Here is a 16,255-nt window from a genome sequence, read left to right on the forward strand (position 1 = left end):
CTTTTTTACATATTTTACTGACTGAATATTATGTATTTTCTGGTCACGATACAACCAGTTCGTAATTAATTTCATAACTGTGACCACTATCTCACCATTATTCTGATCACTGTATTATGTGACATTACGTACAACCCCGTTTCCAGAAAAGTTTGGACACTGCAAAAAATGCAAATAAACACAGAATTCTCTCTATGCCACATCTTCAATGTTTCTGACTTAGAATCTGGTTAGAATTTGCTGGTCAGAGTGCCTGCACAGCTAATATAATTTCCCCGATCGGCACGTGTTGTTACTTTATTGGGTTGTGCCTATTACTTTGTTAGTTATAGAGACATCATGGAATTGGGATATTTTAAGAAGACTTGCTTTAACTCACTCACCATGATCAGAAAAATGTATTGTATAGTTTGATTGACCGATTTAAGACATACAGCTGGACATTTGAATTCTCAATATTGAAGATATGTGTTGACTGACACGATTGTGCCGTTTGCCAGACTCCAACCTTTATACTAATAATCTGACTTATTATTTTTAAGTAGGTGAACGGATTCTAAAATTAACTCTTAATCAACTGTATACAAATATGAATATGATTATAGCATTGATGACATACCAGTAAAAATAATTTTTGATTGAGTGTCAAAATAAAGTAAAAAGCCAAAATTGCAGCATTCTGTGGTTTACAAACTGCACATGTTCAAATTGCAATTTAAATATGGTTTTGATTAATCGTGCAGCCCTACCTTCAGCTGCAATTCTTATAATGCTCTTAGTGATACAGTGGGGAGAACAAGTATTTGATACACTGCCGATTTTGCAGGTTTTCCCACTTACAAAGCATGTAGAGGTCTGTAAAAAAAGAAAATCCAGAAAATGTATGATTTTTAAATAATTAATTTGCTTTTTATTGCATGACATAAGTATTTGATTACCTACCAACCAGAAAGAATTCCGGATCTCACAGACATGTTCGTTTTTCTTTAAGAAGCCCACCTGTTCTCCACACTTTACCTGTATTAACTGCACCTGGTTGAACTTGTTACCTGTATAAAAGACACCTGTCCACACACTCAATGGCCAAGACCAGAGAGCTGTGTAAGGACATCAGGGATAAAACTGTAGACCTGCACAAGGCTGGGATGGGCTACAGGACAATTGGTAAGTAGCTTGGTGAGAAGGCAACAACTGTTGGTGCAATTATTAGAAAATGGAAGAAGTTCAAGATGACGGTCAATCTCCCTCGGTCTGGGGCTCCATGCAAGATCTCACCTCATGGGGCATCAATGTTCATGAGGAAGGTGAGGGATCAGCCCAGAACTACACGGCAAGACCAGGTCAATGACCTGAAGAGAGCTGGGACCACAGTCTCAAAGAACCATTAGAAACACACTACGCCGTCATGGATTAAAATCCAGCAGCACACGCAAGGTCCCCCTGCTCAAGCCAGCGCATGTCCAGGCCCATCTGAAGTTTTTCCAATGATCATCTGGATGATCCAGAGGAGGAATGGGAGAAGGTCATGTGGTCTGAAGAGACAAAAATAGAGCTTTTTGGTCTAAACTCCACTCGCCGTGTTTGGAGAAAGAAGAAGGATGAGTACAACCCCAAGAACACCATCCCAACCATGAAGCATGGAGGTGGAAACATTATTTGGGGATGCTTTTCTGCAAAGGGGACAGGACAACTGCACCGTATTGAGGGGAGGATGGATGGGGTCAGGTATCGCGAGATCTTGGCCAACAACCTCCCTCCCTCCGTAAGAAGCATCTCAAGGTCCTGGAGTGGCCAGTCTCCAGACCTGAACTCAATAGAAAATCTTTGGAGGGAGCTGAAAGTCTGTATTGCCCAGCGACAGCCCCGAAACCTGAAGGATCTGGAGAAGGTCTGTATGGAGAAGTGGGCCAAAATCCCTGCTGCAGTGTGTGCAAACCTGGTCAAGAACTACAGGAAACGTATGATCTCTGCAATTGCAAACTAAGGTTTCTGTACCAAATATTAAGTTCTGCTTTTCTGATGTATCAAAAACTTATGTCATGCAATAAAATGCAAATGAATTACTTAAAAATCATACAATGTGATTTACGAAAATATTATCGTATATATTGTTATATATATATTCCGCCAGAATCAGATGGCAAAATTACTAGCCCTGTAACCTGTGCAATCACTCTCTTTCTCTCAACAGGCTCACACTAATTCCATATAGTGGGAAGTAGATCTGCTGTTTGAATGACACACAAGGACCCAAAACATTTGCGCTTTAATGCATGATCAGAATTACAGATGGATAGATCAGGGGCTATTTTTTTTAATATTGATATAAAATAAATTATTTATATAAAATAAAATATATATAAATAATTTGAGATCTGGGGCTATTCATAAAAGATCTGGGACAATACCCCTAGGCCTAAAAACGGCAATGAAGGCAACATACCAAATGTTGAAACTGAGACATTTTATTGCTTGTTGAAATACATGCTCATTTGGAATTTGATGTCAGCAACATGTTTAAAAAGTTGGAATAGGGGCATCACGTCTTCTTTTCCGAATAGTCTGTAAGTATTTGGGAACTTAGGAGACCAATTGCTTTAATTTGAAAGTTAAATGTATTCCCATTCTTGCTTGATATAAGATTGCAGCTGCTCAACAATTTGGGGACTCGTCATATTTTTCGTTTCATAATACACCAAATGTTTTCAGTAGGGGACAGGTCTGGACTGCATGCAGGCCAGTTAAGCACCCAGACTCTTTTACTATGGAGCCATGCTGTTGTGATACATGCAGAATGTTGTTTGGCAATGTCTTGCTGAAATAAGCAAGGCCTTCCCTGAAAAAGACATTGTCTGGATGGCAGCATATGTTTTCCCAAAACCTGTATATGTTGTTCAGCATTAATGCTGCCTTCACACATGTACAAGTCACCTATGTCATGTGCACCAATGCAACCCCATACCATCATGGATGCTGGCTTTTGAACTGTGCTGATAACAAGCCGGATGCTCCCTCTCTTCTTTAGTCTGGAGGACGCAGCGTCAATAATCCCCTAAAATAATTTAACATTTTGATTTGTCAGACCACAGGACAGTTTTCGACACTGCCTCAGTCCATTTTAAATTAGCTTGGGCCCAGAGAAGGCGGTGGTGGTTCTGGATCTTGCTTGTATATGGTTTCTTTTTTGCATCCCCATTCTCACTTCTGACAGAACCATCCTCTCTGGAATTATCTTTTAATACCCAATCATGTCACTGACCTGTTGCCAATTGACCTAATAAATTGTCTGATAATTCACCAGGTTTAGTTTTTTAGCGTTTGTTGCCTCAGTCCTAATTTGTACTATTCATGTACTAGTCAGAGCTCATCAAACTGCTACAGTTTACAGCTTACTGTAAAACATTGTTTCTATAAGCACTAAATAAAGCTACAATCAGCAAGATATGCTTACATTGGAAATTGATGATGAAATGGTAACATTGTTACATGTCACATTGCTTGCAGATTTGCATAAAGTGGTAATTTCATAATTCACATACAGACATAGAACAAATAGTATAATGTCCCCACTGTTTTTATTAATTACTGATAAAAATGTTATAATAGGGTATATTGTTATGAAAGACCTGATCAGAGATGATTTGGGGCTTAATTACCTGCTTGAAGCATAATGTGAGGGGTCAGGTATGCAGTGAAGACAATCAGCATATTACAACTTTATCTGATTTAGAATTTGAAATGAAACAAGAAAAGGAAACATGTTACAAAAATATGTAAAAAAAAAGGTTGGTTGAAGGTATTCTATCTTATAGACGTCTTGACATTTTCATAGTTTAGAGATGTCTTGCAACTTGCTCCTTCACAGACGTAACACTGTACTCCATTATGATGGTATATTTTTGTACCTTCCTGAGCATATCAACATGGGTTTTCTAGCTTTTTATGACACAAACAGTAATAACAATTAAAAGAAAGTATAAATATACACAGGGTTGAGTAGGTGATTTTTCAAATGTTACTAGTCACCTGTCCAAAATATGTATCTGTAACATAACTAACAAACTCTGTAATGTAGTCTGATTACTTTAATTTACTTTTAAGAGACAGATTTCTTTTTTATTACAGATTAAAAATCTGTGATCTTCAAGAATTGAGGAAATAAACTACTTTTACCTCAATATAACCCAAAACTAATTATTTTATCCTACATTGTGGTACTTCTCTTATTATTATGGGACTCATTGTTTTGAAAACAGGAATGCTGCTCTCATTTAATGGCATAGCTTGACCATAACCAATAAGGGTTGTGAAATTTTTTACCAAACACTGCATTTGCTATTTTAACTGCAATTGCTTTATTAAAACAGCTTTTATGTGTCTATCTGTTGAAGTCTATTGAAGAAATTTCAATCAAAATCTAATTTATTTATATAGCCCTTTTTACATCAGCAATTGAAACAAAGGACTTTTACAAAACACCCAGCCTGAAACAACAAGGAGTTAGCAACAACAGTGTTGAAGTACAGTGGCTACGAAAACTCCCTAATTATGTATTGATGCATATGTTAAATCAGTTTAGAAGGACACTAAAACTTGAATTCCAACACTGTAAATGATCCTGGACAAGTCAACATTTGAATAAAATGGTAATTATTTTTACCAGGCACCCAAACAACCTGGTAACTTCAGCCGAGAAACAAAGTAAATGGGATATCTTCATGTTCTCAAAAAATGTGTAGGATTCATATAGGCCCAGTGTATGCTATAACATAAGCAATTTTAGAACTATTTCAAAATACAGAGAATTTCATGCAAAGAAAGCTGTCAGGCAATAACACTGAAGAACCACAGGTCACAAAATAATGGGAATTGTTCTATAGTAGCAGTATGTAAGGCATATGGTGTATTTTGTGGCCACTGAGTGTCTGTGTGTAATAATATGATCAGCTTAGCTAACAATAATGATGTTAGATTATGTAAAAGGATCAATATCCCTATATAAGGAAATACTTTGATTATTCAGAGACGTGATTACATTTGAGTAGGAGCTATAAGGCCTAACCCCCTATTTCCAATATATTTTTTTATCAGAGCCCTATTGGCCTTCGTCAAAAGAAAAGAACTATGGAGGAGATAGAGTGTCATTTGGCTCACATCCTGTATGTGGTGTAGCTGTAACCTACCATTGTCCAAGCAGTGTTTTGCCAAGAACACAGGAAATGTGTTCCTCTGTGTTCTTGGTTGTTTAAATGAAATTGTTGTTGAGGTAGCGTAAAGGAAGGAACTCTTCAGGAAATTCCTTTAAATGAGGAAAGTGCTCTTTTCCTTTGTGTAGGCAAAATATTTGTCAGCTTAGGAGAGGGAGGTACATGGGGAACCAAATTCAAAGAAAAAAACACTAACTGCTAAAAAAAAGTTTGCAGCAGTTAGTGTTTACAAGGTTTTTCTTAGGTATTACAGATATCAAATAGTCTAGCGAGAGGATTATAAGAACGGTTCAAAGGCACAACCATAGTATACAGGATTCCTTTGACGGGTAAGAAACATTTTCTGTGTAAAGCTAGCAACTTGTCTTGCAGGCTTGAGTGGTTGCTGTAAACGTCTAGATAAAGATATTCTTTGATTCGAGATACTCTTGATTTGTTATATTCATCCTTTTGCCTTATCTATAGGTATACACTAGAAATGACAAATTGAAGGCCTTTGGTGTTTTGCACATTTTATTTGCCTGTTGTGTTTTCTATTGGAGCAAGTTAGAAGAAAGATCTAAATGTACCTGAGCATTTGTACCTGAGGATACTCATGCTACTTATGACACAGGAGTCTTTGACTGGAGCTGGAACGTAACTCCAATTGCCCTTTCACTCTATGTCCTTGCCTTAGCTTTAACATCCATAAAATGTACTAAATATCACTCTATTGAGTCATGAAGTAACTTAATCTGCAGCCTCAGACAGATATGGGACATTGCATTTAATTTTCCCTGATGTCATCATGGTCATGGACGCAGGTCAGAAGTCTTAGCAAAGTTAAGGAGTGTTTCAGAGTTAAGGAGTGTGGACATTGCTTGTATACAATTCCCATTCTTCACTGAGACTCAGTAGTTGTTTTGGATAACAAATGACTATACGCTGATTGTTGCATTTGTATTGAAACTATGCTGTTTTAGATCACCATGTAACACATTTTTGCTTTGTTAATTGGATAAGAGATATAGGTAGGGATAAATAGGGAGAATGTGTGTGTGAAACATAAAAGTGTTGCATTTTAATTACATTCCAAATGTTACTGGTGAGCATAGCATTGTATGTTGGGCCATGCATATGTTGCCTTGTTTCAAATAATGAGTTAGGCTACTATAATAACAAAAGTGTGTTTCTTTTAAGTTTAAAATTTCTGTAAAGAAAATTTGAAATCCTTTGGCGATTATACTAATTTTTGCAGAGAAGAATTCACTGTAATGCTGCATGTCTGCATAATCCAAAATTATCTTTAAATGATTAAATGTCAAACACAACATAATGGAGATTTACCGCTAATTGGATTAAATCCCAACCTGAATTTTCACACACACATTATAAGGTGTTTTATTATCATACATTGTAATTTCTAGTGCATATTGTAGCCAGGAAAAATGACCACAGGTGAGGGAGCACACTAGAGGACACACTAGCCAGTCTGTCACCCATCAAGCCAGATGTTAATCTGGTTAGCTTCCCCAAATTTTAACTGCTTGCATGGGGAGTTACTGCTGATGGTGTTCTTGAGAAATATAATTGGGATATGAGGAATGCACTAGGTTGTTTCAATTAATTGTAGTAAAAATACTTGGATTGCTTACCTTTAATGACAGTTTAACAGTTAATAATGTCGTATGATATGATTCAGAGTTGGATTGCCTATATTTGGCATTGTACCATGTTGAATGAAGATATACCAAATGGCTCATATTGTATTTACAGTTTAGGTTTTCAGATCTATCTGCATCTGCGTAGGGTCTATTCCTACCTACATTTAGGAATTGATTTAGCTTCATCTACATGTAGTACATTGTCATAGATGACTATAGTACTGTTTTGTCCCTAATGTTAAATACAGTAGCAGATTTTCATTTTAAATAATCAAAAATTGTCTCTACTGACATACCAGAAACTAAGGACAAATACAAATCAGTGCAGAAAAGAACATTTCAAAAACATAATTTTTGAATAGTTCAATTCGTACTTATTTTCAGGGAGACTAGATGTGTAGTCTAGTTCTGTTTAAATTGTGATACCCCAGTCTATGAACTAGTGTTGCAGTTAAAAGACCACCTGGGGTAATAATAAGAATGTGTCACTACATTTTATGGTCTCTGATTAATGACTTACTAAAAACATTCTTATTAGAAAAGTAGACCCTTAAAGTAATGGCAACATAAACATAACTGGGAGGAATGTAAAGTGGATGTAAAAAGTCTACACACCCCTGTTAAAATGCCAGGTTTTTGTGATGTAAAAGAATGAGACAAGATAAATCATGTCAGAACTCTTTCCACTTTTAATGTGACCTATAATGTGAACAATTCAATTGAAAAACAAACTGAGATTTTCGAGGGGGGGAAATGAAAAATAAAAACCTTACAATAACCTGGTTGCATAAGTGTGCACACCCTCTTATAACTGGGGATGTGGCTGTGTTCAGAATGAACCAATCACATTAAAACTCATTAAATAGAAGTCATTACACACCATTACACTCATCATTTAAAGTGACTCTGATTAATCACAAATAAAGTTTAGCTGTTCTAGTAGGATTATCCTGATATTTTCTTAGTTACATCTCAGAAAAAAGCTATGGTCTGCAGAGAGCTTCCAAAGCATCAGAGGGATCTCAATGTTGAAAGATATCAGTCAGGAGAAGGGTGCAAAATAATTTCCAAAGCATTAGAATGGGCTATGGGGTAGGGTGGCAAGACGGAAGCCTTTTCTTACAAAGAAAAAAACAAAACATCAAGTCCCCCAAAAGCACGTGGGAAAATGTATAATGGACTGATGAAACCAAGGTTGAACTTTTTGGCCATAATTCCAAATGGTATGTTTGGCGCAAAATCAATACTGCACATCACCCAAAGAACACCATACCTACAGTAAAGCATGGTGGTGGCAGCATCATGCTTTGGGGCTGTTTTTCTTCAGCTGGAACCGGGGCCTTAGTCAGGGTGGAGGGAATTATGAACAGTTCCAAATTCTTCAAAAACATCTACTCTGCTGTCCCAAGTCCAATGCTGTTGCCAATGGTAAAGGCCGCAGGACAAAGGAAACACTCAATAAGCAAGTTAACTCCAACTTTGAGAGAGTAGAATCCAGGTAGCTACTGCAGCTAACAAGCCTGTCACATGTCTGAAAATTCCAAATGATATATTGACGAAAATCAACGATGGCTCATGGTATCTGAAACTGAGCACACAACTGTACAGTAGTGCTCAGTTCAGTGGGTTCTCTTTATGATGACAACATTGCTTTTTACTTTTTTTGTTATATGTAACCAGATTTTGACTAAAAACAAATACATTCTTTCACCACACATTTTGTTACTTTGGTGAGTAATGAAAAATATTTTATAGCTACCCTTTAATTTACACTACAGCCATGTAAATGTGTTATTTATTGATTTATTAAGTGGATGACCTTTCGTGAAGTGGAAGCTATGTCAGTGGAACCTTTATCTTATTGATTTTGATTATTGTATTTACAGTACTGTGCCTCTAAACATGAAGCTTATGATGTACAATTATTAAATTAATGTATATCTTACAGAGGAAGAATTCCTGTTTAGTAATATAATCCCTATGTTCGCTTGGATAATGCAGAAACATAATTCTCATTAGTTCCTAAGCATTACGTGCACGTGAAAACAAAGGATTATCCATGCACACCACTAGTGACTTGGATTCCCTGCTGCTGCTCCCATATGTTTAACATAAATAGTTTATAGAGAAAACATGCCAAACATCTTTCAGAGCTTTTAAGTACAGAACACCACTATTTAATTTGTGATTAACAGTTCATGAAATCATATTGCGCAGTGGCGGAGCTTAGCATTCTCTCCCAAGGGTGCGAACCTTAGCTGCGGTGGCCCCCCATACCACCACAAACCCATCGCAAATGTCTTGCTACCTGATTTCCCAACAAAAGTATAGGCAGATAATATAAATATTGAATACTACTCCCAAAAATGTATGTACGTTTCACGTGCCATGATGAACAGAAGCTTGTTAGGTTACAACAAAACGTACCTGTAGTTACTAAACTTCACTGCTAGCTGCTTTTGGACCTGGATCATAACTGTAATCCCCTTTCGCTATAAGCTGCAAAGCTGCTCCGGTCACAGATATGAAGCATGGCTCATGTTATTGTAACGTCAGATCTATCCATTTTCTCGTGGTTCTTTACTAGACGTTTCTCAAGGGCACATATCATTAATTTATATTTTTATAATGTATTGCTTTTCTTTCCTCTGAGTGGCAGACATAATCTACCTTCCATTTTTATGTTTTGTTACTTAATTTTCCACTGTTCAGATTCTTAGCAAACGAACCGACAAAATCCAACGCTATTCCCCAGAGTTGCCAGATTCACTGACAATATAGGCCCAATCGCCCGCAGACTCCACATAAAAACCACACACTGTCATTAAAAATAGCCCAATTAATCAGGAAACTGGCCCATCTGGCAACGCTGGCTACATTCACAGATTGGTCGATCATACAATGCATTATGGAATCATAAAAAATATAGATTTTTATCACTTCACTGTCAATTAAACAGTATTTAGCAAATTAATCATATTATTTTATTCTGCTTGCTATAATTCTTTCAATAAGACAAAGTTATTGGGGGCCCCTGTGATTGGCTGCGATTAAAGCTCTGCCTCTGGTACTGCGTGATAGACTGGCAAGTGCATAGATAGACTGGGGGGACCTCAGAGTCAAAGTGCCTTTTTGCCCATCGCGTTCTTATCTGCGTCATTACCTCAGACGGGCATGCGATGTCCATCTGTGTGACATGCACTACTCAAGTAGACGGGCATGAGTTGCCCCTCTGCCTAACCGCTGAAGCTGCCAGTCATGAGGAAGCTGACGGGCACACGCTGTCCAACATGGGTTGCGCTGCCTGCATATGTCCAAAGAGACTTTTTTTGTAATTTTGGCCGATGCCCCTCGAAATGTCTGTGCATGGCCCTGGTGATAGACATACTAATAGTGGCATCAAATCTGGGGCAGCTAATCCCAAATCTATTTGCTGGCATGAAACACCCAAAATGTTCAACAGTCAAATAACAAACATACTCCCTTTTATGTAGTATTTTATATTTGATTTTTGTTTTAATAAAATACTTGCATCTTGGACTGAGTTATAATGTGTTCTTTAGCTTTGATTCATTACCATTTTGGTAAAGAGAAAAAGATAGAATAATGACAAAGATCTGTGTTGGACTTAAAAGTGTGCAATAAAGCTGATAAATCAGCATACATTTACTGTGCCGGTCTCTGTTCTTCTCAGAAAGTAAGAGAGAGTGCATGTTTCAGAAATATAAGGACTGATTTCACGGTTGTTATTAACCCTCTGTTTAAATTTCAACTTCCAATACATTTAAATAGGGTGGTACACAGTGCTGTTCAGAAATCAAACAAAATGTTTGTTGACAAATAAGGAAGTCACATTAAATAAGGAAGTCACACTACCGTTCAAAGTTTAGGGTTGCTTAGAAATGTCCTTGTTTCCGAAAGAAAAGCTCATTTTCTGTCCATTAAAATAACATCAAAATGATCAGAAATACTGTGTAGACATAGTTAATGTGGTAAATGACTATTGTAGCTGGAAACGGCTGATTTGCAATGCAATACCTACATAGGTGTACAGAGGCTCATCACTCCTGTGTGCCAATTGCATGTTGTGTTTGCTATTCCAAGTTTATCATTTTAAAAGGCAGATTCATCATTAGAAAACACTTATGTTAGCACCGCTGAAAACTGCTGTGCTGATTAAAGAAGCAATAAAACTGACCTGCTTTAGACTAGTTTAGTATCTTCAGCAATTGTGGGTTCGATTACAGGCTCAAAATGGCCAGAAACAAGGAACTTTCTTCTGAAACTCATCAGTCTGTTCTTGTTCTGAGAAATGAAGGCTATTCTATGTGAGAAATTGTCAAGAAACTGAAGATTTCAACGATGTGTACTACTCCCTTCACAGATTAGCGCAAACTGGCTGTAAACAGAATAGAAAGGAGGAGTGGAAGGCCCCGTTGCACAACTGAGGAAGACAACAAATACATTAGTGTCTAGTTTGAGGAAACAGATGACTCATAGGTTCTCAACTGGCAGCTTCATTAAATAGTACCCGGAGAACCCCAGTCTCAAAGTCAATAGTGAAGAGGTGATTCCGGGATGCTGGCCTTCAGTCAGTGTGCACTGTTCAGTGAAGGGAGAAGAACACAACATTATACGAGATCTTCAGTTACTTGGCAATTTCTCGCAAGGAAAAGCCTCTCAGAACAAGAATCAAGTTCCAGAAGACATTTTGAGCCTGTAATCAAACCCATTATTTCTCATGCTGAAGATACTGAACAAGTCTAAAGAAGGCCAGTCTCATGGCTTTATTAAACAGCACAACAGTTTTCAGCTGTGTATTTCGGATCAACTTGATGATAATTCAATTGACAGAAATGTGCTTTTCTTTTGAAAACAAGTGAACCCAAACTTTTGAACGGTGGTGTAAAAAACTAATAAACATGGATGTCCTAGATATACAACACCCCCACTCAAGTCTTACTTAATTTACAACATTTTCACAATTAATCTGCACAAATCATGTGCAATCAAAACTCAGCATCATTATCCACACCAAAATAATTACCCGTAACCCTCAAAATCTATGCAACTACCATTACCAAGACAATGAATGGATTGAAATGTGGTCAATAAAGGCCTACATGTGTTGTGGAGGACTCTCTGTTGTTTTTCAAGACCAAGGAAAAGAAAGGGATGTGAATCTTAGCAGTTAGCTAACTGTTAAATATTTTCTTGGCTCAACAGTATAACAGCCAACTAAAGGCACACAGCCTATGAATAAATAATTGAATGCAGTTGGTTCAGGAACATTCCCCTTATCTGTCCCAAATGGCACTATATTCCCTATTTAATGCAACATTTTTAACAAAGGCCAATAGCAGTCAAAGGTAGTGCACTATGTCGGGTGCCATTTGCGCACCTTATTTACAGTGGATATAAAAAATATCCACTGTCATTTTAACCTGTTAAAATGACAGGTTCTTGTGATGTAAAAGAATGACACAAAGATAAATCATGTCAGAACCTTTTCCAACTTTAATGTGACCTATAACGTGAAAAATTCAATTGAAAAACAAACTGAAATCTTTGAGGGGGAAAAATAAAAATGTAAAACTCACAATAACATGTTGCACAAGTGTGCACAACCCTTAAACTAATACTTTGTTGAAGAACCTTTTGATTTTATTACAGGACTCAGTCTTATTGGTTAGGAGTCTATTAGCATGGCACATCTTGACATGGCAATATTTGCCCACTCTTCTTTGCAAAACCGCTCCAAATCTGTCAGGTTGCGAGGACATCTCCTGTGCACAGCCCTCTTCAGGTCATCCCACAGATGTTCAATTGAGTTCAGGTCTGGGTTCTGGCTGGGCCATTCCAAAAAATTAATCTTCTTCTGGTGAAGCAGATTTTTGTGGATTTGGATTTGCTTTTGTGGATTTGGATTTGTGTTTCGGGTCGTTGTCGTGTTAAAAGGTGAACTTCATCTTCAGCATTCTAATGGATGCCTGAAGATTTTGTGCCACAATTACCTGGTATTTGGAACTGTTCATAATTCCCTCCACCCTGACTAAGGCCCCGGTTCCAGCTGAAGAAAAACAGCCCCAAAGCATGATGCTGCCACCACCATGCTTCACTGTGGGTATGGTGTTCTTTGGGTGATGTGCAGTGTTGTTTTTGCGCCAAACATACCTTTTGGAATTATGGCCAAAAAGTTCAACCTTTGTTTCATCAGACCATGACACATTTTCCCACGTGTTTTTGGGAGATTTGATGTTCGTTTTAGCAAACTTGTGCTTGGATGTTTTTCTTTGTAAGAAAAGGCTTCCGTCTTGCCACCCTACCCCATAGCCCATTCATATGAAGAACACGGGAGATTGTTGTCACATGTAGCACACAGCCAGTACTTGCCAGAAATTTCTGCAATTCTTTTAACGTTGCTGTAGGTCTCTTAGAAGCCTCCCTGATCAGTTTCCTTCTCGTCTTTTCATCAATTTTGGAGGGACGTACACTTCTTGATAATGTCTCTGTTTTGCCATATTTTCTCCACTTGATGATGACTGTCTCCACTGTGTTCCATGGTATATCTAATGCTTTGGCAATTATTTTGTACCCTTCTCCTGGCTAATATCTTTCAACAATGAGACCCCTCTGATGCTTTGGAAGCTCTCTGCGGACCACGGCTTTTGCTCTGAGATGCAACTAAGAAAAGGTCAGGAAAATAGAACAGCTGAACTTTATTTGTGATTAATCAGTCACTTTAGTCACTACCACTACCACTTTAAATGATGGTAGGTGAGTAATGACTTCTATTTAACATGAGTTTGAATGTGATTGGTTAATTCTGAACACAGCCACATCCCCAGTTATAAGAGGGTGTGCACACTTATGCAACAGGTTTTTCTTTTTCATTTTTCCCCCTCGAAAATGTCAGTTTGTTTTTCAATTTAATTGTTCACATTATAGGTCACATTAAAAGTGGAAAAAGTTCTGACATGATTTATCTTTGTCTCATTCTTTTACATTAAAAAACCTGGCATTTTAACGGGGGTATGTAGATTTCTTTTATATCCACTGTACCTTATTTACATCAAGACGCTAGGAGACAGATGAGCTACACGTCTGCAGCATATTTGAATCAACTTTCACTAGTTGGCATGCTATTTTATCCTCTCAGTGGCAGTAGGGTGTTACTTCTAAAGGTTCAGTGTTATACTATTGGGCAGAGATGGGGACAAGTCACACATGGTCAAGTCCAAGCAAGTCTCAAGTCTTAACCATCAAGTCTCGAGTCAAGTCTCAAGTCACAGTTCAGATAAATCAAGCAAGTCAAGTCAAATCAAGGGTTCACACTAAGCAAGTCAAGTCGAGTCCTTATAAGTTTCAAGTCAAGTCAAGTCACAGTACTAAAGAGATGAACACACACAAACACTGTACTCTGTTTCTGACATGTGCTCGGTGCGAAGCTCGATTTCAAAATCAAATATTTTTCTCCTCCGCGGTACAATTTTTTGGGGGGACGAAGCGGAGGGATCTTGAATCAGCCTGAAGGGGTTGTATTCGCTATAACAACCGCCTCGCTATACCTTATCCCGCTTATTACATGGCTACCTACCAAATAAATCTATAATTTGACACAAAAGATTGATTTCAAAAGGAATTCATTGATTTAAAAACGATTGTATTGCTTCCTCTAAAGAAAATAGTCCGTTCCGTCTCTGGTTAGAATCCTGCTGCGTCCATAGCAACGCGCTGTTTTTCATGGCAACGGTCTGTTATCAAGAAATAACACGCATTCTGCACTGGAATTCAGCCAATCCATGTAATAAGGGCTAATAATAACAACCTTATAAACTAATTATTGTGACTGAAAAACTGCCTAATATGTAATTACACTGTATGAGTAAAAAAAAAACCCTCTTCGAAATGTTTAGGTGCTAGTACATCGGCGCCTCCATGTTAGCCTTTCATGCAGTAAAGTGAACTGTTATGGTGTAAGCACAATGCTTTTTAGTTTCCACACGCAGTCCACAAACACTTGAAAATGCCCACATTTAATACAGACATTATAGCCTACGTGTAATAATATACATGCCCGCTCATATTCAACTGAATATAAAGAGATTACTTTCTTACCTTTCCTTGTGGTTCTTAAAATAACGAATGAAATTTGACGTTGTTGCATATTTTGCATCTGGCATATCTTTTTTTATTCACACGGTCCAGTTCAAAGTCCTTGTATCCAAACGATACTATTTGTGGAGCTCGACTAACGTTTGTGTCTGCCATGTTTGGCGCGGTTTGAATTGTGCAGCGTTAAAGGCACATACGCTGATTAGTGGTGCTGATGTCACAACATATAAAATAATTGTATTGCTGTTTGTTTATTATTAGTTCAAATCATTGTCGAGTCTTCCACTTCAAGTCAAGTCTCAAGTAACTTGTCCTCAAGTCAAAGTCAAGTCAAGTAATTTTCATATTTTAATCAAGCAAGTCACAAGTCCTTAAAATTGTGACTCGAGTCAGACTCGAGTCAAGTCACCTCTGCTATTGGGTAAAAAATTACACGGATTAATACCCCAACAGAGGAGCTCCAGCAGATAGGCTACAACATTGATGCTACATTTATGTTCCCTGGACATCTTAATGAAAAACAATTTTTTTAAGAGAATATGGAATCTTCTACATAGACTCATGAACAATGTGTGTCGGTTCAAACATGTATTGATCATTGCTGGAATAGAAGTATTGAAGGCTGTTAGCCTGTACGAGAACAAAAACAATCTTAGCAGGTGCACAATATAAAAATAAATGTTGTTGGCGGCAACAGAAACCCCAACTACGACTTGAACACACTTCCGGAATAGCAGAATGTCTGTGAGTGTATTCAGCATTTCACAGTGGAAGACTACAAAAGGGATATACAGACCGAACTGATAGCTATCGATTTATCAACAAGACAATGGGTTTTGAAGCCCGATGCTTTTGTCAATACTAAAACGCCGGCTCCAAAGAGAACTGCATACGGACAGCAATCTTCCGTCCGCAAGCAAGAGAAAAAGAACATTAGGCCTATGTCAAGGTAATTTTAGGTAGGCTAGCCTTTGTAAAATATGTTATGCTTACAATATTTACTTGCTATGTTCACACTATTTATATGCCTTCTATTTGGCATGCTACCAAATTGCACCCAACAGCTATCTAATGTTCAGAGTCAAAAAACAAATTAGTTATGAGATAAGGAAGTAAACCTCACTCCATCATAATGCTTGTTGAAGTTAAAAAAAAAAAAAGAATCATGTGATTACCCAAAATACATTACTGAGGGTAACATTTGGAAACTTGCGGTACCTAGAATATATATTTGGGAAAGCATACTCTGATTTTACAAAATGTTTATGGGGTAACTTATCTCCCTGTTAA

The 16,255-nt window shown here is 37.6% G+C and overlaps 1 protein-coding gene across 3 annotated transcripts in view; it reads left to right on the top strand.

Annotated features, from left to right (window-relative positions):
* The first annotated feature begins 5,320 nt into the window (after window positions 1-5,320).
* Window positions 5,321-16,255, top strand: part of klhl4 (kelch-like family member 4) — a 47,531-nt gene continuing 36,596 nt past the window's right edge. For all 3 annotated transcript variants that reach the window (XM_020045227.3, XM_010906043.4, XM_010906044.4), the window contains exon 1: window positions 5,321-5,536. The gene's annotated coding sequence lies outside the window, so the exon portion shown is untranslated. The remainder of the gene's footprint in view (window positions 5,537-16,255) is intronic.

Source organism: Esox lucius, chromosome 4, assembly GCF_011004845.1.
Source record: "Esox lucius isolate fEsoLuc1 chromosome 4, fEsoLuc1.pri, whole genome shotgun sequence".
NCBI lineage: Eukaryota > Metazoa > Chordata > Actinopteri > Esociformes > Esocidae > Esox > Esox lucius.